Here is a 6,468-nt window from a genome sequence, read left to right as displayed (position 1 = left end):
TCCTCGTTTACTCAATGATAGTATTTCATAAGTTAAGTTTTCTCACGAGAGTGACATTTCAACAATAATAGAATATGAATGACATACAATTTGGAGTAGGGTAATATCATAGAAGACACGGATGACAATTTGAAACAAACAAACATACACAAGAAAACACGACTGACCACATGGTCGACTCTTTTTCAAACATGGGATGGTTCAAAAAAAAATATAAGTTTCGAGACTCTCATGCTCTACCAATTCTAGTCCACAAATGACTATCGATAATACATGATCTGCCTACCCTCGGGTCTAAGCCTCTTCCTACAACACAATTTTTCTCACTTTTGTATACTTGACTCGTAACTCTCACTTAGGTTCAAGAAATTGTAACGGTTCCACTCTAAGGTTTCCTCCTGATACTAACTGGGTGCTAACTGAATAAGGAAAACAGACCACTTTTCACTTCTGTAAACTTGTTCAAACTTAAGGTTTACTCCTTACAGGAATTTCACCAGAAAGCTTAAACTTACTCGAGTCATCTTTAACAAGGATTAAGGTTAATTCAAGGAATCCTAGAATAACTTTCTAGTCCGGCTACTAGTTAAGGGCTTTTCATCTTAATCTTAGGTTTCCTCTAATCTCAAAACGACTTCTGACCAAGAAGGATTTAAATTTATATCTCACCTAGACGTAGCATACTCTAAGGGTCATCATCATCTAACTATAATGCATAAAAAAACTCTTAGCACGAAACATGATTCCCAGGGGTCTATAACAACCTTAAGATACACCCCATAATTCAACTTAACCAGAAACATACTAAACACTAATCATCGAAACCACAACAGGAGCTAACTCAGGGTGGGAGATCCTATCACACATTCCACAAACACACAGGGGCATCAATCATGTTATGACATGACCAGGTCTAATCATTCTTATTAAACATGTCCTTGCATCATTTACTGAGTGCCTTTTCTAATTTTTATAGGCTATTAATAGTATAATATATTTAGAGAGGTGCTTATCACTAGGATACCTCTGTAGTACATTAAAACAAACCTCTCTGCTTGCCTTTTGACCTGACATGAAGTAGAAGTATAATGAATTGTTAAGTATATTCTTAGGAATAATATTCTATGCTAATTCAACTCAACAAACATCTTAGTGTTACTCTAGAGTGTATTTTGAAGTTAATCCCAGGATTTGCAATTGGTGTAAGAACCTTCCTAGAGTGAAACGCTATTGAACAAGCAAAATTTTGGAGGCCTTAAATCTTAAATTAGTCAAACCTGATTAGCTATCATTACAGGAGAAATTTTAACATCTAGGCATTTATGACAACACAGCTTATGCCAGAAATTGTACTCAGCTTCCTCCAGGGCTACACTAGTTGGCCTTTGCCTTTCACTTCCCAACAAACAAATAGATTTAAAAACAAGTGGGCAGTCAAATGTGCCAGAGCAGGTAGGCATGACAAGACCAATGGCTCACATCCCCGATACCTGCAATTATTTTAAAACATCCAATCAATTAATAATTAAGGATAGGGAAACCTTTAGTAAAATTCCAACCATAAATAATAATGAACACAGTCCTAAAATCAAGGAAAATATAATGCAACACAGATATAGAAGAGAAATGAGTGAGTGGTTATAAATTATAGGTGAGTGAAGATTCATTTGTCCTGTAAGGCTGCATAAATGGATACATCAATACAGACATAGGTTTCTAACAATCACTAAGTGCATCACAAAAATTCTCTATCTATGTTATCTTTTCTGTCAATGTTGTTATTAAGAATACCTGTGATTAGAAGCCTCCCCATATATAGGCATTGGATAGAGTGAGGGACTAGTAGAAGGAGGCCATAAAACAACTACAAAGAATTTGGCTAAGTTAGAGAACGTTGTAAAGGGGATTGAAATGAGTGAAAGGACGAAGACTCTTTACAGTAAGTACACTACAAAAAAAATGTTAAATAATGGAGGTTATTTAAAAGAATTGCCTGTGGATAAATTTGTCACTTTTCCTTCCTGGAAAACCTGGAAACAATTTTCACCAAAATCATAAAAGAACACTTAGAAAGAGAAGCAAATAAAGTTCAATAGTAAGTAATGAATGTACACATACAATGACTTGCCTGTGGATAAATTTGTCACTTTTCCTTCCTGTACAACTTCAAAAGTAGCAAATATAGGTGGAAGAAATCCATAGGCTGCTCCACCAACAATACTTCCAAGAATACCAACAATGACATACACAACCAACACCACTGCTAGTACACATAGGCCAATAACAAGCCTTGGAATAAGGCCAAGATAGTAACTAATTCTATTGAGAAGATTTTTTTTTGTTTACACAATTCAATTGGGAAGATCTAGCAATATTATGCATATTTTTCTTCTCTACCTGGGAAAAAAATTCAACATTTTTTTTTACTCTGGACAAGTTATTTGTTCAAGTGGTAAGGTGTTTAATTCTCTTCAAGTATGATTTCACAGAGTGGAAAAAATAAGTGAGTTTGTTTCCCTAAATAAACTCTCCAACTTGGGTCAAATTAACCAAAGTTTAATGAAATTTTATAAATATCAAAGTCTGGGAAAATAAGCAGAAGGCTCTAATTACCTTTGTATATTACGAGCCAGATACATATGTAAAAGCTCAAATTTTGATAACTAGAAGCAATTCAGATGCAACTCATTTGGAAAAAGCAGTTTTTATTTTCTATAATACATATAAAAGCTTAAGTGAAGTCCACTCATTTTGTTATCCCTCCTCCTTCTTAAAGAATAAATTATTGATAACTTTTGTGTGTCTGGTCATAACGATATTGTATAATATGTTGACAAAGGATGCATAATGTATTGTAAAACAGAAAGTGGTGTAATAATGCTCAAAAAAATTTCAATTAAAAGATAATTTTTATTTTAAAAATTATAACAAATGCACAATATTAAGTATTAACTAATGCGAACAAATCAACCCTGAAAAGGGGAAAAGAAAACGAGAGTAAATATTAGAAGTGAATGAGTTTTTCTTCTTTTGCATGAAAGAGTATTTTTCAATCTATGAGTGAAGATTATTTTCTTATAAAAATAATTAAAGTTAATTTTATCTTTGTTGCTATGAAATCAACGACTATGAAGCTCAATTTTACCCTAAGAAGGAAGGGTTCCCACAACCCTCTCATATGTGTGCTCAATTTAAGCAACATAATCTGAGACACTAACCATTTTCTACCTCGTAGCAGGCACATGACAAGACTCTTCATCACTTGCAATGATGAGGGTGCACTTTACTTGGAAGCCAAGTTGAACCTTAACATGGTTGAGTTTCTCACACCACCTAAGCTAAAATTTCTAAACAAATTGCTCCCATGTGAGCCTAATAAGATGCATTCATATAGAGAAACCTTGCCCCAAGTACTTGTACAAGTGAACATATTCAATTGTGGTGGAAGAGCTATAGGCACATGCAGTCTCCATACTCTTCTTCAAGCTATATGTCGCGACTCTAGGGAGGAAGTAGCATTTCCTGATTTAACTTTTGCTTCCTCTTATTTTTCACCATTGAATGATTTGAGTTTGCATGACTATGTTGATCAAAATAATGAGGATTCAAGTGCAGAAAAAAATGTGCACCACTACAAGGTTTATGTTTGGTTTTGAATCGATCAGCAGTCTAAGAGTTGAAGCAAAAGATGGTGATTATGATGAAAGCTCAAAGCCTCTTACTAGATATGAAGTATTGGCTGCATTCATTTGGAAACACATGAAACCAACATGCAAGATGGAATCTAATAGAACAAGACCAGCAGTTGCTATCCATATTGTGGACATGAGAAGGAGGATTGGTGAACCTTTCTCTAGATACACCATTGGCAACATTTTGTGGCCAGTGATGGTGTTTTGTGAAAAAGTCAATGCAGAAACTAGTGTTGGATATTTGGTTAGCATAGCCAAAGAAAATTTGGAAATCTTTCAATTGAATGGTTTTTAAGAGTCAAAAGTGATCCTAATATCCTAGGGAGCACTCAGTGTATGGATCTGACTCAAGGTATCGAAACAAGAAGTCCAATTCCAATCACAAGTTGGTCTGGTTTGAATTTTAGGGGGCTAGATTTTGGTTTTGGGAAGCCTTTGTGGGTTGGTGTTACAGGAGGGGATAAGGAAACTCTCCCCGATGAAGTTGTTATCATGGAAATAGATGAAGCCATTGAAGCTTGGTTGACAATGGAAATGCAACATATTGCTAACTTGGAAAGAGACATTGAGTTTCTCATATTAGCTTTGCCTAATGCTAGTGTTTCAAACATCTGGTTTTGACATCTGCAAATGAATTCACTTTTCAAATAGAAACATTTAAAATATGTGTCTGCACAAAAGAATGATAAAATGTTTGTTGATCTCCATAATGGTTGAAGTAATTAGTTATCAAGCCACTGTTAAAGACAAAGACATCTTGGGATAAAATGAAAAACAAGTGGATGTCATTTTGTCTAGCCCAAACTAATTAATAGGTATTGAATTAGAGGGAAAATACTAGTTTGCTAGATACAAAAGCTAGGTAACAACTTTTCTAGCAAACCAACTAGGTGCACAATGCATTGCAGAGCTAATAAATTTAATGGAATCCTGAAATGAACTAGTTCCACACATAATCAGTGTCTGCAAGCTAAGCAAAGATTCAAAGACAATATTTGCTTTCTACTTAGCTAATAGTTTCTTCAAGTAGCCAGCTGCAATTTTTAAGTTCATAATTTTTCTATCATACCTGAATGATAGAAAAAATAGGGTTTTGTGTTAGTATCACTAATTCTGTCTGAACTACCAATACAGTGAATGGAAAATTTTTACTTGTATGGATTTTAATGTATACAAGTCATCACTAACATATTAAATTAAAAATAAAAGTAGATGGTTATATAAAATCTACCTGGAGATACTAATACATTTTGTACACTAGCCAGGGAAAACCATAGTAAGTATAGTTTGACAAGAATTTGCTTTGTATTACAGAGAAAACCATGCATGACCATTATTCATTTGAAATGAAGCTTAAATTAAACTAATTGGGTGTACAAAACCAATAAACCACCTATCGAGGGAACAATAAGTATAATAGTTAGGTAGAGAAGAACCTATCGAGGAAACAGTACGAGCTCCAGCTACCTAACCTCCTCAAAACCAAATGCATGTTTCAATAGAGCTAGTGTTGAAATACCATGAAATGGTTCAAAATACGAATTGGGTGTACATTGAACATCAATTCCTTTCTCATTCAACCCAATAAAGCATGAAAGTTAGAGGCGGTAATAAAACCCTGAAAACAAACCTTCGATAATGATGGTGTTACACAGTGGCACAAGACGTTCCACCACGGGGCAGTTTTTGAAGAAACCCAGAACGGCCGACAAGTGACAGAGGACGTGAGCTGAGTGAGGGGTAAAAATGTAAGCATGTGAATGACTAAGGGCAGGAGAGTTTGTGAGTCACTTCAGACACGAGGGTTAGTCATTTAATTGTCTTGGCATAGCACGATGGTGTTAATTCAAAAATGTTATGGATTTCTCATTTCAACGATAGTCATAGCTGGACCCGTCATTGTAAGATCCATATGAAGACGGGTTTTGTTCCACCGTCATCGTATACGCACACCACAATTACAAAATAACCAGAGTTGCTGGACCCACACACCATGAATAAAGATGCCTGGAATAGCATTTGAAGCTCTCCTATAATTTATTATTCTATGGAAATAACCAGAGTTGCAGTCCCCTTCCTTCAACCATGTTGCCCTAGATTTTTGTCTCAAAAGAGATTCCACTGCATTTGAAACATTCCATAATTCCTGCTGAAGGAAATTTCTGACCTTGAGCTCTTGGTCAGACAAAACTCTATTAGAGGCTAGATCCTCCACCTCATTTAATATCTGCTGAATGTTGAATATCTTGTTGACATCAAAATTCCCCTCTCCCTTACTCCACTGTTTTGTAGTAGCTTTCAAGTTTTTCAGCTTATTTTTAAGGACAATACCCCCCCAACCTCCCTGTTGATCATTACTCCAGGCCTCCCTCACCATTTTTTGATACCCTTTCTGTTGCAGCCACTAGTCAAACACCCTAAAGGGCTTAGGACCCCAATCCACCATGTTAGTTTGTATGCAGCTTTCACTCGCAAACTGCACATACCTTCTTAGGGAGTCCTCACTAATTGACCTTTTTAACAAAATCATGGGGAGGGTTTTATTAAGTTCTATACCAAACAAAATTCATAATAAGATTGAACGTACAAAATTTTCTAACACCAAGTCTCCTACTAGGTCGCTCTCTAAAACAAATACTTCTCATGAGAAATCAAAATGCTTAATTAGCTTGGTTTTGGTATTCACCAGGATCGGCTGCAAGGTGCAGGACTGCTACTCATTGTGGCTGGAATGAGGTTATCAATTGCCTGCAGGTGTTGAATTCTTTAAGACAAT

The 6,468-nt window shown here is 35.5% G+C and overlaps 1 pseudogene; it reads left to right on the top strand.

Annotated features, from left to right (window-relative positions):
* Nucleotides 1-1,322: 1,322 nt before the first annotated feature.
* LOC102666995 (stemmadenine O-acetyltransferase-like) lies at nt 1,323-4,313 on the top strand (annotated as a pseudogene).
* The last annotated feature ends 2,155 nt before the right edge of the window (nt 4,314-6,468 follow it).

This window comes from Glycine max, chromosome 9 (assembly GCF_000004515.6).
Source record: "Glycine max cultivar Williams 82 chromosome 9, Glycine_max_v4.0, whole genome shotgun sequence".
NCBI lineage: Eukaryota > Viridiplantae > Streptophyta > Magnoliopsida > Fabales > Fabaceae > Glycine > Glycine max.
Note: the sequence above shows the minus strand (reverse complement) of the source record. Positions and strands in the feature narration are given on the sequence as shown.